The 16,519-nt window shown below is 43.0% G+C and overlaps 1 protein-coding gene across 1 annotated transcript in view; it reads left to right on the top strand.

Annotated features, from left to right (window-relative positions):
• The window catches only part of WSCD2 (WSC domain containing 2), a 212,850-nt gene that overhangs the window by 80,144 nt on the left and 116,187 nt on the right, over positions 1-16,519 (top strand). The gene's annotated exons all lie outside the window — the stretch shown is intronic.

Below are 16,519 nucleotides of genomic sequence, written 5' to 3'. Positions count from 1 at the left end.
AACTCTTTTTTTTTGGGGGGGGGGGGGTAATTACAACTCTGAGTCATGTTTTGGCTGCAAAAAAAGGTACATGTCCATAATTGGCACCAACATGTTATACGTGCTGCAGTTGTGTCATTTTTGCACCAGTGTAGCGCAATTAAGGAGCAACTTTAGGCGCAGAGGCAAAAAAAAAGCCTCAGACTTGTGATAAATCCCTCTTTGTATTCTCTTAGAATAATTCAGTTGTATGTAAAGTAGTATAGTGCTCTGATTTCAGGTAGCTGCCCAGTTTTGATCGTTGTCTAAGACTATATGAGTATACTTTTTAATATTAATATTTTTCCATTCACAAAAATACCACAGCTCCAAAAATGTTGTATATATATGTCCACATAATTTCTGGTGAAGGGTACATCATGTATACATGCAAATGTGTTACAAACAAAGGGGGTTATTTATCATGGGTGTGATAGCACCGCCGCTGCTCCTGTGCAATCCAATGGCAGCTGCAAAAAGTGCGTAGGGCAGGAATGCTCTGCGCTGGCCTACTCCACACTGGCTGTGCCCACCCTCTGGCCTGTCCCCAGGCATGGAGATGGTGGTGGAAAGGGGAAAATAATAGCTAGTGCTAGCAATAAGCTGGCGAAGTGCAGAAGCCCTGATAAATACCTCCCCCTGGGTGTCTAGTCCACAAAAAAATACATTCTTGGCTAGATTCTGGCATAGAAGCAGTGAAATAATCACAAATCCTTGCAGTGAAAAAATTTCTTGCAAATTCTACGTAACAAATTGCAATTCATAGTGACGCTATTCCAAAGATTCCAGATGCAGTGAAATTGGTGGAAAAGTTGCATTTACAACATTTTCTTTTGGGCTTGGATTTTTACGGCTTTCAATGTGTGCCCCAAATGACATGTCTGGCTTTGTTCTTTGGGTCAGTAAGATCACAGGGATACCACATTTATATCAGTTTTTTAATGTTTTCATACGTTTACAAAAATTACAAAACATGTAGAAAAAAATCTTCATTTTGCCATCTTATGGCACTTGTAACTTTCTCATACCTCGGAGCAGTGTGTGGTGTTATTTTTTGTAACTTTTCAAGGCTACTGTTTTGAGGACTGTACAGCCTTTTTATTACATTTTTATATTTAGCAAAATGGCAAAAAAATGGCATTTTTGACTTTGTGCACTATTTTCCATTACGGGTTAAGGAAACCTGTCACCAGGGACTTAATATTCACTAAAGGCAGGCTACAGAAGCCCATTACAGCTCTTAGCCTAAACCTTTGTGGTCCTGTACAGCTCTTCACTATTAGTGGGAGAGGAAGGAGCTGACACAGAGGATTGTGACAGGGTGCAAAGTAAAATATAACACACAAGTTCCAGGGAAAGCGGGGTTTAAATTTTTATTCTCCTAACTTTTTTTTTTCCATTTTTCAGACCCCCTAGCGTACTTTAAACCTAGGCTGTGCTATTTATCCCACCATATACTGTCATACTACAGTATGGCAGTATATGGTGATTTACCACATTGTCTGTTACAATTTGCAAATTGCACAGTGTAATAGATAGGTTAAAACAAGACAGCCTCAGGTCTTTGTATGACCCAAGGCTGTTATGGTGACAGATTGATGTCACGGGGAGCGACAATATAAGCCAATATGATGGTGCCCACGTGCCGCCAGCTTTTTACACATTTAACGTTCCATTAAGATTGAAATAATGAGACAATATACATTTTTTAATTTTTTATACATTTCTTTTCACAGTTTTAACTAATATTACCACAAATTTTTAGGTTTACATCTACAGTTTTACTATATTTTAGTGAAATCATTATGACAAAAAATCTTTTTGTGAAATACATCAGCAGCCTCGCCTGCAGCTTGATCTTTCCTTTTTACCTACCAAGGATTAGATAAAACATTGCTATTATATTTTAGTGATTCCTGTGCTAGCAATGTAACGTTTTCATGCATTATTACTGCATACACCTTTTCACGTTGAAAATGTTTTAAAATGTTACAAATATATTTGAAGAAAATGATGAGTACTGCACAAGTATGACAGGAAACCAGAACGCTGTAATTGGGGAGACTGATTAAAGCCCATGCAAGTGAACACAATAGGTTTACAGATGGCAGAAGAAGTGTATATTAATTTTCCATTGTATATTCAGTACATTTATCACATATACATGCATGTATAATATATACATATATATGCACTCTTTACAGGAGTTCCAAAGATATCAATACAAAAAATGGGTAGCACTCCCGAGGGAAAAAACATTAAAGGGGTATTTTATTTTACCTTAAAATGTGACTACATATTCAGGTGAATTAAAGTTCCTCTTTGATCTTTCTTTACTATGAGTGTACTGCCCATTTTTTGCGTGTAAGTATATATATATATATTGTGAGACACTGAAGGGGTTAACTGTGGATGGGCGGTATGTTTCCCCTAGGTTTTGCTTCTATGCAAGGCCTTAGTGCTGAGGTGGGTTTGTCCAGCACCTTGGACACAGGTGATGGGAACAGCCTAATTAGCCTGGATAAAATGACTCAGCAGAGTTGAGTGGGTTGTCTCTCTGTGGAAGGAGGCTGAGAGGACACAGCTCTGACCTGTGGGTCTGGAGCAGCCACGCGATCTTTTGTTTAGTGTGAGCTAGTGGACTATTGTGTATAGTTAGCACCCTGACGGGTAGGTTTTCTTTTGTTTATTCAAATACCTGAATGTAAAGGCTGGTTTTATTTTGCTGCAATAAACGCAGGCGAGACCTGTTTGGACTGTACCCTGGTGTCCCTGTCTTGAACTGCATCCCAGCACCCCGCTACCACGGTCTCTACTGGGCCAAATCCCCACATATGGTGCTTCGGATTGCGGGCAGTTCAAAAAGACATACACCTGGAAGGCTTGATACATCCTGCAACATTGCATGGCCTGGCTGAAAGCATCAGGCAAATTGCAGGATACAGCCAAGATGGAGGACTTTATTAAATACCTGCAAGAGGAGGCCAGAGCTAATCGGCAGCAGCAGCAGGAAGAGTCCCAGGCTAATCGGCAGCTGCAGCAAGCCATGCTCCAGCAGCAGGAGGAGAGGTCCCGTCAGCAGCAAGCCATGTTCCAGCTGCAGGAGGAGAGGTCCCGCCAGCAGCAGGAAGAATCCCGAGCCATGTTCCAGCTGATGATGGAGAAGTTTTCTGGCATGATGGCAGCACCGCAAGCGACGACTACTGAGGGGTCCCATACTGGTCTGCAAGGGTACCCGGTTGTCCAGCATTCCGCACGGGCTGCAGTACAAAAGGCCTTACAAAAAATGGCGACGACCGACGACGTGGAGGCGTATCTCACTGTGTTCGAGCGAGTAGCTGAGCGAGAGGAGTTACCGGCTGAGCAGTGGGCAGATGTCCTGGCACCGTTCCTGACCGGCGAGTCGCAGAAGGCTTACTACGACCTGAGTGAAACGGAGGCCCGTAAGTACCCCCAGCTAAAGGCGGAGATTCTGGCTCGTCTTGGGGTCACCGTTCAAGTTCGCTCCAGCCGGGTCCACCAGTGGGCTTACTCAGAAAAATTACCCCCACGCTCCCAAATGCATGACCTGATCCATCTTGTCCGGAAGTGGCTACAACCAGAGGACTGCACCCCAGCACAGATGGTAGAGAGAGTGGTCCTCGACAAGTTCACCCGTTCTCTGCCCTCTCGGCTCCAGCGGTGGGTTGGACAGGCCGGTCCCACAAAAGCTGAGGAGCTTGTGTCCCTTGTAGAGAGGTATCGGGCTACAGAGGACCTTCTACTTACCTCTCCCACACGAAGCAGTGCCAGTGACAGGGTCACCAAACCAGCTGGTAAGACTGCTACTGCGGAAAAGGGGAGACATGTCAGGTTGGGAGGGGGTTCATTGGGGGGCGTGGATACCCAGAAACCCAGTGAGGCTCGTGACAGAGGTCATGGCCGTATCCAGTGCTGGCGGTGCCATGAAATGGGCCATATTGCTGCCAACTGTCCACTGTCAGTGGAGCCAATGGACTGCAACCAGACCCGGCGAGTGTCACTGTTTGCCCGGCCAGTTCTGGCGGCAGAGTCAGTCACGGGTGCAGAACCCCAAGTATGCATGGTCACAATCGGTGGTCACACAGTGGAAGCCTTGCTAGACTCAGGGAGTCTGGTCACCCTGGTGCGGGGAACTTTGGTTGATCCTGGACTATAGAGTGGGCGGAGAGTGGGAGTGTTGTGTATACATGGGGACACTCGCGAATATCCCACTGCTGTCATCAACCTACATACCCCTTGTGGTACTGTTACCCATGAAGTGGGGGTGGTGGGGACCCTTTTTCATGAGGCTATTATCGGCAGAGACTTACCGGTGTTTTGGGACCTCTGGAGACGAAGACCCACCTCAGGTGCTGTTGCAGATAATGGACATCAGGTATGTCCGGCCTTGGCCCCTGAACCCTTTGAGGCCGATGTACACACACCAGCAGTAGGGGTGACCCCATGTGATGAATTCTCTCCCCTAGAGGTCCTAGCTGGTGAGGTCGAGGGCCACGAGGAGGTGGCCGACATGCTGGACCTTGAGATTTCCCGGGACAATTTTGGGGCTGCACAGCTACAGGACCCTACCTTGGTTAAAGCACGGGAGAATGTCAAGGTGATAAATGGGGTACTCCAAATACCAGGGGCTGATAAAATATACCCCCGAATGGTGATTATTGGGGAACTGTTGTACAGGGTCGACCAGATACGGGGTGAGGAGGTTGAGCAACTTGTAGTACCCCAATCTCACCGTAGGCTGGTGCTAGAGTTGGCACACAAACATGTGCTGGGAGGGCACTTAGGTGCTGAGAAGACCCGAGAGAGGATCCTGCAGCGATTTTTCTGGCCCGGGGTATGGGAGGAGGTAAACCGGTATTGTAGCTCCTGCCCTGAGTGCCAACTTACTGCCCCGGTCTCCCACTTCAGGAGTCCTTTGGTCCCGCTACCGATCATAGAAGTGCCCTTTGAACGGATTGCAATGGATCTGGTTGGCCCCATAGTCAAATCCTCCAGGGGGCACCAATACATCCTAGTTATCCTGGACTACGCTACGCGGTATCCCGAGGCGATTCCATTAAGGAACACCTCCTCCAAAAATATTGCTAGGGAGCTGTTCCAGGTGTTCTCACGCACAGGCCTCCCCAAGGAAATCTTGACTGACCAGGGTACCCCATTCATGTCTAGGGTAATGAAGGAGATGTGCAAGTTACTACAGGTAAAACAGCTCCGCACCTCTGTGTATCATCCTCAGACAGATGGCCTGGTCGAGAGGTTTAATAAGACCTTGAAGGGGATGCTTAAGAGGGTGGTCAGCAAAGATGGGAAGGACTGGGATTGTTTGTTGCCCTATTTGATGTTTGCCATACGTGAAGTTCCCCAGTCCTCCACGGGTTTCTCACCCTTTGAGCTGTTATATGGCCGTTCCCCACGTGGGCTTTTGGATGTAGCCAAGGAGACCTGGGAGCAGGAGAGTACCCCCCACCGTAGTGTGATAGAACACGTCTCCCTTATGCAGGACCGCATAGCGGCGGTAATGCCCCTTGTAAAGGAACACATGACAAGGGCACAAGAGGCCCAGTCTAGGGTCTACAATAGGTCAGCCAGACTCAGGACCTTTAACCCAGGCGACAGAGTGCTAGTTCTGGTGCCCACCGTGGAGAGCAAGTTCTTGGCCAAATGGCAAGGGCCATATGAGGTCATGGAGAGAGTGGGGAAGGTAACCTACAGGGTATCTCAGCCGGGGAGGAGGAAACCCGAACAGATATACCACGTGAACCTCCTAAAGCCATGGAGGGAAAGAGAGTCCCTGATGGCCATGGGAGTAGAGAAGGCATCTGTCTCCAAGAAGGGGACACCGGAGGTAGGTGTACCCGATGCCAAGGTGCCTGAAGTACGGATCTCGGAGTCCCTCTCCAGGGCCCAGATTCAGGAAGCGAAGGAGTTTGTGCTCCGAAATATGGATGTGTTCTCTAAGTTACCGGGACGTACTTCAGTCATCAAGCATGACATCATAACCGAACCCCACATCCGGGTACACCAAAAACCTTACCGGGTCCCTGAAGCGCGCCGGCTTGCCATAGCCGAAGAAGTCAGGCAGATGTTAGACCTGGGGGTTATCGAGGAGTCTAAAAGTGACTGGTCGAGTCCTATTGTGTTGATTCCCAAACCTGATGGTTCCCTACGGTTCTGCAATGATTTTAGGAAGTTGAACGAGGTGTCCAAATTTGATTCCTATCCCATGCCCAGGGTTGACGAGTTGATAGAACGACTTGGACAGGCTAGGTTCTTCTCCACCCTTGACCTGACGAAAGGGTATTGGCAGGTACCCCTGACTGACAGGGCTAAAGAGAAGACCGCTTTTGTTACCCCTGATGGGCTTTTTCAGTACGTGGTACTCCCCTTTGGGCTACATGGGGCTCCCGCCACATTCCAGAGGTTAATGGATCTCGTGCTAAAACCTCACCGGAGTTATGCCTCGGCCTACTTAGATGACATTATAGTCTATAGTAACGACTGGGAGAGTCATCTAGCCAAAGTACAAGCAGTGGTAGACTCCCTGAGGGCAGCAGGGCTGACAGCGAACCCCCAAAAGTGTGCACTGGGTCTGGAAGAGGCCCGTTACCTGGGGTACCGTATTGGGCGAGGGGTCATCAAACCCCAAGTAAATAAAGTAGAGGCGATCCAGCAGTGGCCACGACCTTTGAGCAAGAAGCAAGTGAGGGCTTTTCTGGGCATAGTGGGCTATTATCGCCGATTTATCCCCGATTTTGTGACAATAGCGGCACCTCTGACTGACCTGACTAAGGGTAGCAGGGCGGTGATGGTAAAGTGGAGTGAAGAGGCTGAGGGGGCGTTTCAGCGACTTAAGACGGTTTTGTGTGAGGGACCGATACTGATCACCCCTAACTTCACCAAGACCTTTATTGTGCAGACTGACGCTTCTGACGTGGGCTTGGGGGCTGTCCTGTCCCAAGTAGTGGAGGGTGAGGAACATCCTGTAACATTCCTGAGCCGCAAGCTCACACCTCCTGAAAAGAACTATAGTATAGTTGAGAGGGAGTGCTTGGCGATCAAATGGGCTCTGGAATCCCTGAGGTATTATTTGGTAGGGCGGCAGTTTACACTGGTGACCGATCACTCTCCCCTAACCTGGATGAGTCAGGCCAAGGAGAGGAACGCCAGGGTCACAAGGTGGTTCCTAATGCTCCAGAATTTTAAATTCACGGTGGAACATCGAGCAGGAAAATTGCATGGGAATGCCGATGCCCTGTCCCGTACCCACTGTCTGATGGCCAAAAGTGTTCGTCCCCACAGGGTCAAACAGAGGGGGAGGGTATGTGAGACACTGAAGGGGTTAACTGTGGATGGGCGGTATGTTTCCCCTAGGTTTTGCTTCTATGCAAGGCCTTAGTGCTGAGGTGGGTTTGTCCAGCACCTTGGACACAGGTGATGGGAACAGCCTAATTAGCCTGGATAAAATGACTCAGCAGAGTTGAGTGGGTTGTCTCTCTGTGGAAGGAGGCTGAGAGGACACAGCTCTGACCTGTGGGTCTGGAGCAGCCACGCGATCTTTTGTTTAGTGTGAGCTAGTGGACTATTGTGTATAGTTAGCACCCTGACGGGTAGGTTTTCTTTTGTTTATTCAAATACCTGAATGTAAAGGCTGGTTTTATTTTGCTGCAATAAACGCAGGCGAGACCTGTTTGGACTGTACCCTGGTGTCCCTGTCTTGAACTGCATCCCAGCACCCCGCTACCACGGTCTCTACTGGGCCAAATCCCCACAATATATATATATATATATATATATATATATATATATAGAGCTAATATGTTTTATTATGCTTAAAAATAACATTGAATAAAACACTAGAGATTGATTTCTACAAAAACAATCTCCTAGCTTGTAGCGCTGGATGTGTGTTGGCAGTGATGAAGTGGGCTGGTGGAAAGATGCAGTATAACATATTGCTACAGAACAATGCTCCCATGACAGTTGAATAATGAATTACTCTGGTATTTAGGGAAATAGTGGTTGCTGTGCCTACAATATGAACACAAAATTAGAGGCAGCAGTGACCACGGAAGATATACAATTCTGCTATTTATATGAATATAAGCCTTTCTATTATTTAACTCTACTTTGCCTGGGGAAACATTCAATGAACAGGAAACCTACTACAAATAATAGTGTACAATGTACAGTATAGAAATAACCATTTAGACATTTTGTAACATTATGCATCTGTACTGTACATACTGCCCATATTAAATGAATTACTTACAAAACATACGCTTCACTCAAACAGCCAAATAAAACAACAGTAATCCAGTGGAGCCGGTTTATTAATCCCAAAATCAGTTACTGACATTGTGTCAAAAAATTGTCACAGTTGGTCCACTTCTGTAAGAAACAGTTATATCTTTAAGTCCATTTGCATGCAATTGACAGCCTGTATTATATCTGTTAGTTTTCCCTGACAGTCAGCCTTCTAGACCCAACCTCCGGCGAATCACCCAATGCTCCATCTCAAAGAATAAAAATCAATGGCCAAACCCTTTATACTCATTTGGGGGATTCTATTGATTGATTTGCTTTTTTTTTTGCTGTTGTTTGACTTTAGCTTGTTTTTTTCAGAATCATTTTATATTGTGGCAAACAGCCATTATAAATTAGGCAAAGCACAAGCAAAACTCTTGTGTGTTAAAAAACTTGACAAATCCAGAAAGGGATGGGAATGTTTATAGATCTAAATGTGTGCCACAATTTGTACCACAAAAAGTATCTAGGGAACCAATATATGTAAGAAAATTGTTGGGAAACAAGAGTTACACCTACATTAGGAGATTAAAAAAAGGGACGGCAAACCATACGCAGCAAACTACAAAACTGTGGGTTCGCTTGACTAAAAACTACCACAAAACCATTATTACACCCCCCATCACTTCATTTCAAGTTAGAAGAGACTGAGGTGATACAGGCACTACAGAGAGAAACTGTTCAGATCTGTCGATGCTGTAACTGCAATGGTCTGCTTGTCATTTTCGGGCATATATCAGTTGAAAGATGGCCTCAGATATTATAGACATTCGAGCTGCATTAGTTATGGAACTAATGACTGTCCTTGATGCCTCACTTTGATACCTGACTTCTCAATTTTCGAGGTCACCATAATTTATTCAATTCAAACAATGCCTCACTTTGATCACTTACTTTGATGACTCCTTTTTAGCAGTGGTATCCCCTGAGCTATTGTTACCTATGCCATCTATCCTCATATGGTGGCTACTGTTAGATCAGTTCACTTGGCTTTTCTTTTCACTACATCTGCATATCTGTAGAACATTTAGAAAAGAAACTGTAGACTTAGCTGAAGTAAAAAAAAAAGTTTGTAAAACAGAAAAGTACTGTAATCACATTACAGACGTGTAGCAACAAACACAAAGTACAACTTTTAGAGGACATTTATTTTTATTGATTTTTTCCTGATATTAAAGTTAACTTTGTGTAATAAATGTACACTGGAAAGTTGTAAATTGCACTTCTATAAACCAAAACATCTTCTATAAGATGTTTAATAATTTGTGGATTATATTTTAGAAAAATCTTCTATAATTTTTTATTATATTTTAGACTGTAAACTTTTGGGAAACCAGAGGAATGGACATGTACTGTGCAGTGGATGCCAGGTCATCCAAGGTATTGAACGTTTACAGTTGTAATCAGACTCATAGTACAGTAAGTGATTACCAGTTTAGCAAACGAGGCTGAGCAGACGATATCCTAGACCCTGCCTGTCATCCTGATTGTGCCACATGTTTTAGTGCGCTAGATGCTTGAGCTGTACTTTGATTTTGCTGTAATTCAGCTCCTCTTCAGATCCTTAATTAAGCTTTTGTAGAAAATGAGAGAGAACTGGAGTGAGGAGGAGGGTGATATGTCGTCAACAGTTATAATTTTTGGCTAATTTTAATCAAAAACAGATTTTAGTAAAAGGACATACTTATCCCGTAACATACAGTATACAGTACACTGCCTGCTACTTATTGTGAAAACGCTCTATAAACAGTGGATGTAAGCCTTATGACATGTTGTGGTTTAGAAATTTTACAGTCACTTTTTCTTTTACTTTATTATTCTCTGTATTTATATTGTGTATTTATATTAAAGTCATTGGCATAGTAAGTGGGAAATAAAATATAACTTTTAATAGTAATCATTAAAATCACTCCAATGTGTGAACATGTTGCTTCTAGGTACTGCCAGGTTATATGAGTTTTTACTCCCTGGATAAATAATAAAGCACAGAGCTTAGAAAGAATCTAGAAGGACCCAGTGTTGTGTTACCAACAGGGACAGATAAATGAACAATATCGGTAACCGTGCTCTCTAGCAGCACTTGCCCAAAAACTCAGTCCTACTGTGCTACCCACAACTGTTTGCACATCTTGTGGGCTCTTCAGGAGAACATAGAGCGATGAGTCTAACTGTAGTGCTCGTTATTGCATACACACAGAGACAAAACAAAAAAGAGGAACGCAGGGGTCCTGATGGTGGATGCCAGTGTGTTTTATTCTTAGCCACTGGCATGGGCAAATCAGCTGGGGTATATATCCAGCAGACTCCGCACTGTGGGCAGGGCATTGGATTATTATTGGATAAAAAAGGCAAAAATCATTGCAATAAAATTTTGGTGGAAATAATCTCCACTCCTGAGAAGGCACGAGAAAAAGTTTCAAAGAAGTTGCATGAGAATTTGCTAAATAAAAGCCAGACTCATTTGCCTGTAATATGTGTTGGTGAGTTTTGTAGTTCCCCTGTGATTGATGACATGCTCAAGTGACTCACTGCTCCCCTCTCTTCTACATTGATAAGCTCCGCTAATAAAAGCCAAAATATCACAAAGTCTTTTGTAGTCACGTATATTATAGGTTTATACAAAGTTAGTTGAAAAATAGGGAGTGACTATTTAAGGCCAATTTCATAACATGGTAGCAAAACCCTTCATTGTCTTTAAATATTAACAACTTGTAGGTCACACATTCATCATATCATATTGTAATACAATAGTATAGAAAAGTATCTTTTCTATATCTTATACATGTATAAGGACATGTTCAGCCAAGACGAAAGATGAGGAAGCACATGACGCCACTAAAAAAATATTGACTTTATTATTAAATGGTACCGGCTGAAATCTAACATCTTTGGAAAGCAAAGTTTTGTTGACCTGGATTGGAGCCTTCAAATACATATCTTTAAAGTTAAATCAACACAGCCCCTAATTATATTACTACTAGTTAACCATCATGTTTGCATTTTTGTTGTAGTGAAATTGAATTATTTTAATCATTTTAATCATCGATAATGTTTTACAAGTATGCATATGCAACATCCCCCACCGGGGCCTAGCCCTTTGCGGTGAGGCCTGGAGACAGCCGGGGCCCGCGGTACCGGAGTGGCTGGCGGTTGCGGCCTAAGCACGCTATTGTCACGGTGCTTGGTACGGGGGAACCGGAGGGCTGTCCTACAGCCTGGCAGGTCTCCAGCAGGGTGGTGTTGGCAAGAAATGATGAGGGAGCGGCTGCTATAGCGGATCTCCCTGGGGCAACCCCTTAATGTCCCGAGTGTGAGTCTCTGGGTGATGGACAGGGTGCCGGTGATGATGGGAGTAGTAGTAGTAGGGACCAGACGGAGGCAGAGGTTGAAGAAAACAACTTACAGTTCTTTATTGGAACCGCAGGAACTTCAGCAAACGTGCCTTTAACAGGTAAATGGAGTACTGGAGAGGTATTTGGAGGGAGCCGCAGGATGTAGGTCACCAGCCTGGATGTAGAGGGCAGGCTGGGAGGCAGCTGTGTCCTTAGAGGAGGCTTCAGCTCGGTCCTGGATCTCTTCAGGTATCACCCTTGAAGGTAGGATGATACCCCTTTCCTCACTACACTAACTCTAGTCTTATTGCTCCACTTCAGGCAGGGGCTAGGCTCTTCCTGCACTGGTCTGGTATGCTAGAGACTCTGAGCTGCTGCTCAGCTAACTACTCTCTGCTTGTGTCCTGCAGACCCAGAGGGCCTGACTAGGACCGGTCTCTTCTCCCTTCTGGGAGAGACTGCTCTCTTCTCTCTCTCTGGGGAGAGACTCCTCTAGAACATTCTGGGCTAGGGGTTTTATTACCTTCCCTTGGTCAGGTGGTGGCTGCTCCTCCAATTACCTCTCAGTGCACAAAGACAGGATGTAACACAGACATTGGTTGACATAATTACATCACAGATTAACATCTGCCTTGCCAGGCAGGATTAACCACTGCAATTTCCCCTTGATCCTATAAGGACCATGTAGTGTAAGGTGGTGTTACCTACAGGTGGGACGTATTCGCAAGCACTACCTCGCCATTGCATCGGCGAGGGTGTTGCACATATGTCAGCTCTACCTCCCATATTTGTCCATCAGTTCTTTCTCCTCTCCCCTCCTCTCTACATGTCAGATCACTCCTGTACAATGAGCAATTAAGAGGAATTGCGTTGTCTTCACTCCCACCGTGCAGGCATGGCATCACTTGGCTTGTTGCTAGGCAGTAAGCAGGTACTCAACTCATAGTGAGCGCGAAGATGGTGTGACTGTTCTTAACTGTGCAGGAGCAATTTAACCGGTGCAAAAGGGAGGAGCGAGAGGGAAACATGCTATTTGTCATTTGGTTGAAATGTAAAAAGCTGATGACTGTATCCATTTAATACTGCCTCCTTGACTTCTAAGAAAAGAAATAACAACATATATAACTTGAAATACAATTTGTAGTGTATAATTTCTGACAAATTATTACGTCTATCTGCTTGTTTTTTGCTCTCATAAGCAATTTGGCCCATAGATAAAACTGAATGTATAATTGGTCATGTTGCCTTTAAGCCGTACAAACTGCTTTCATGTCCCCTTGAAGCTTTCATAAGCAATACTACTTATTTATCATTAAAATATTGCAACACAACTGTGCAGGAATTCTGATTATGGTTTTGCAGGGTTCTAAAAGGGATGTCATATGTTTACACAGTTTTCTCACCTGTTTCCTCTGTGTTAGTCTGATACTGAATAATATACACCGATTCACCACTCTTCCCCTTCAAAGTGGCTCGAAATGACATTATAGTCGTATCATGTTAAGCCAACTAAAGAGAAAATCCCTTAATGTACTTGAAAGATTCATGTGCAAATTGTTTTTGCAAAGCTACACACATTCAGAAAGACTTAAATATGCTCTGAGCACATTAATAATGCCTGTTGCCTGGAGAGATTGAACTATTTGGAAAGCTTCTCTTGCACTGGAGTGAATTAGCATGTCTAATATCACCTACAAAATGAAGCTAATGATAGCAATTAGAATGTGATTATGAGATGTCCAGGTTTTTCATTCCTGGGGGAATAGAAGCGTAAGTGGATTTCTGCATGTGACTGGATAATGAAAATGTGATAGGCGTTGGTAAAGGTATGCTCTTAGACAAGGTCTGTCCAGATTTATTGTCAAGTATATATTAATATTTCAGTTTCTGATGCATATATTTTGAGCCTCACTCTATGAGTAAAACCCCCAGGGTTTTTGGACTGAAATGTAGTCTAATGAATAATTGTTTCCATACATCAGCACATGTGAAGTATGGTTGCTGAGTGGTTAGCACTGTAGCTTTTACTGCTTACCGTAATTCAGATCTGCATTTAGGTTGTAGGCTTTCCTCCTGGGTTTGGAGGGAGAGTAGTTTATTGCAGTTTTTTTAACCCTTGCACAGTGTGACTTTGTGATGAATTTGATCGGACATCCACTGGACAGGATAAACATCAATATTTTTGAAAATGGTCTTATGAATAGTGGTGAGCGGACACTTAAAATTTCTTTGTAATTTGAATTTTAAAACCCTGTTTAAATGCCATGGGAAAGTCGACAGGGGCATTCACATTCCGAGCACCGTTTGCCACTTTTTTGGGCAGGAGGATGGTCTCTCCTGATGTTGCAATCAGGGAGTGACAATCCTCCCCAAAATTGTGCACCTGCACTCCCAGCATGCTAGTGCAGGTGCATTGGGTTTACCCATTTAAAAGCTTTTAGTGACTTTGCCCATTAACACCCGTGATTGGTGCCAGCAACTATCACACAGATAAGATCAGATAAGGGAACTTAACAGTTTAGCTGATAGGAATGGTCTGATGGCAGGAGATGGAGGAATTTTTCTCTGATAAGTTATATTTTTGGACACCAGTGTATAGTAAGGACATTGTTAAACTGGAATGAGTCCATAGAAACTTGGGGTTATTCAGTTTAGAAAAAAGGCAGCCAAGGGAAGACCTCATCAAAACATACAAATATCTGAATGGGCAGTACAGGGTTCTCTCCAAAGATTTTTTAATACCTAGGCTCATGGTTAGGACAAGGAGGCATCCTCTACGCCTAGAGGAGAGATGGTTCTACCATCGCCACAGACAGGGACTCTATACTGTAAGAGTAGTAAGACTGTGGTGCTCTTTGTGGTGGATACTTTGTACATGTTCAGAAGAGGCCTGGATGCCTTTATTTAGAAAAAAAATATCACTGGCTATGGGAAAAAACATTTGTTTCATTTTGTAGGTTGGACATGCATTTTATCCCAACCTAAGCTATTACACTACTATGATATTACAAAGTTTCTTGTATTCACCTGAACAATTAATTTAAAAACTCTTTTTAACAACAGTTACTCTTTAATTATGGACTGTGATGCATGACTGTGAAGTATTTTTATGGCAACTTTATTGACTAAGTACCTGAAGGTATAGATAATTCTTTCCCTCATGTGTAGGGCCTTGGGTCAAAACATGTATCATGGTTCACACAAGGGCTTACAAAATCAATAGTGTAAGAAAACATTGTTATCAAGAAATAACGGTGCAAAGAGAATACTTTAATCCTAGACATCTACCACAAAGCCTAGAGTGAAAGAAATACATATGTTTGATCACTGAAAAACATACAAAAGAGAAAAGACATGCTAACAAACCAAAAAAATAATACATATGTTGTTTTATAGATTATTAATTATGTAATGTAATGTCATGTAATTTTCCAACTGTAAATTAATATAGGTGAATACAATAAAGATAAAGTACACATTAAAGTAACTTAAAGCGAACCTATCACTAGTAAGGTCATTTTTAGCTGGTGACAGGGTCCAATAACCTATGCTAAAATGTTTTTAATGTCTTTGTCAGCATTCTATATCATTTAAGTAGTTTATATAAGTTTAATTTACATCACCTGGCTCCCTGGCAGCAGCATGTGGTGAGTCCTGATCACGGTGACATGTTGAGATACATGTACCTCAAAATACTGTCACTTATATTACTTCTTGCCCTTAAGTCCCTTATACAATAACATTGACAGAAAGATAAAGTGTGGTTGACACTTGGTTATCAATTGGTTAATAGTAAATGATTTTAAGTCCGCACCCAGTGAATCTTAATATAGTTTAGTGATAACTGCATATTACACGTACCACCTTTTCTTTACACCTAAGCAAAAACTGTAGCTCCAGTTTGCTGCAATAAACAGAAGTGTATGAGCAGAAGCCTCATCAATGATGCAGGAATTAAGACGACTCTGCCTCAAGGTCAGGACTTTGCTTACTTAATGTATTGTAGAGCATCAGTTAATGCTGGGGAAATGAAAAAGAAATGTGATTTGTCAGATTATACATTTTCTTGCTTGTAATTTTTAGACATTTGCAGAACAATTAAAACTTTAAAGAAGCAGTTTGGGAATGATTACTGTAGCATCTAATTACAATGCATGGCCTGTCTACCCATTCCAGCAGCTGCAGTGCAATATATAATTTGGAGTACTCGGAAATGTGTTCTTTAAATGTCAATTTCCCGAGGTGCTCAAGGTCTGTCAGTAGATTCGTATTAGAGTCTTTCTAACCTGTACAGACATATTGTTTATGTTCAAGTGCTATTTTGAGAGCCAAATTCGTGTTTGTAGGCAGCATGATATCACAAAATATATTTGCATAGGTAGTTGAAATTTCTGTATCTTCCTTAACTGCTCCGTTGAGGAAATATTAAGAACCTAATGCTTATTAAGGAACTTCTTTTATATAGACAACTATTAGCGGTTTAGCTCAAGTGTTTATTATAGTAAGTGCAACTTACAGCATATTAACATATTAGTGTCCCTGCGTTAATATGCTGTAAGTTGCATTTACTATAATAAACACTCGAGCTGATGAAGATTGGGAGTGCCAGGATCTTTGTTGGATACCTTGCACCAAAATGTCTTAAAAGTGATTTAACCCAATTAAACCACTAGCACTTTATGGAAGGGGGTGGAATGTCCCTTTTACATGAAATCTCTTCCAAAGTTATATTTTATCCTGAAATGAGCCACTTTGAGAGGGTGGAAGGGAAATGTCACTTCATATGCCCATATCCTGGAGTTTCTATATAATCATATCAAAGATAAGAATCTCCTCTTTCAAATCCA

The sequence above is a fragment of the Engystomops pustulosus genome, chromosome 1, assembly GCF_040894005.1.
Source record: "Engystomops pustulosus chromosome 1, aEngPut4.maternal, whole genome shotgun sequence".
Classification (NCBI taxonomy): domain Eukaryota; kingdom Metazoa; phylum Chordata; class Amphibia; order Anura; family Leptodactylidae; genus Engystomops; species Engystomops pustulosus.
This window is presented reverse-complemented; position numbering and strand designations above follow the sequence as displayed.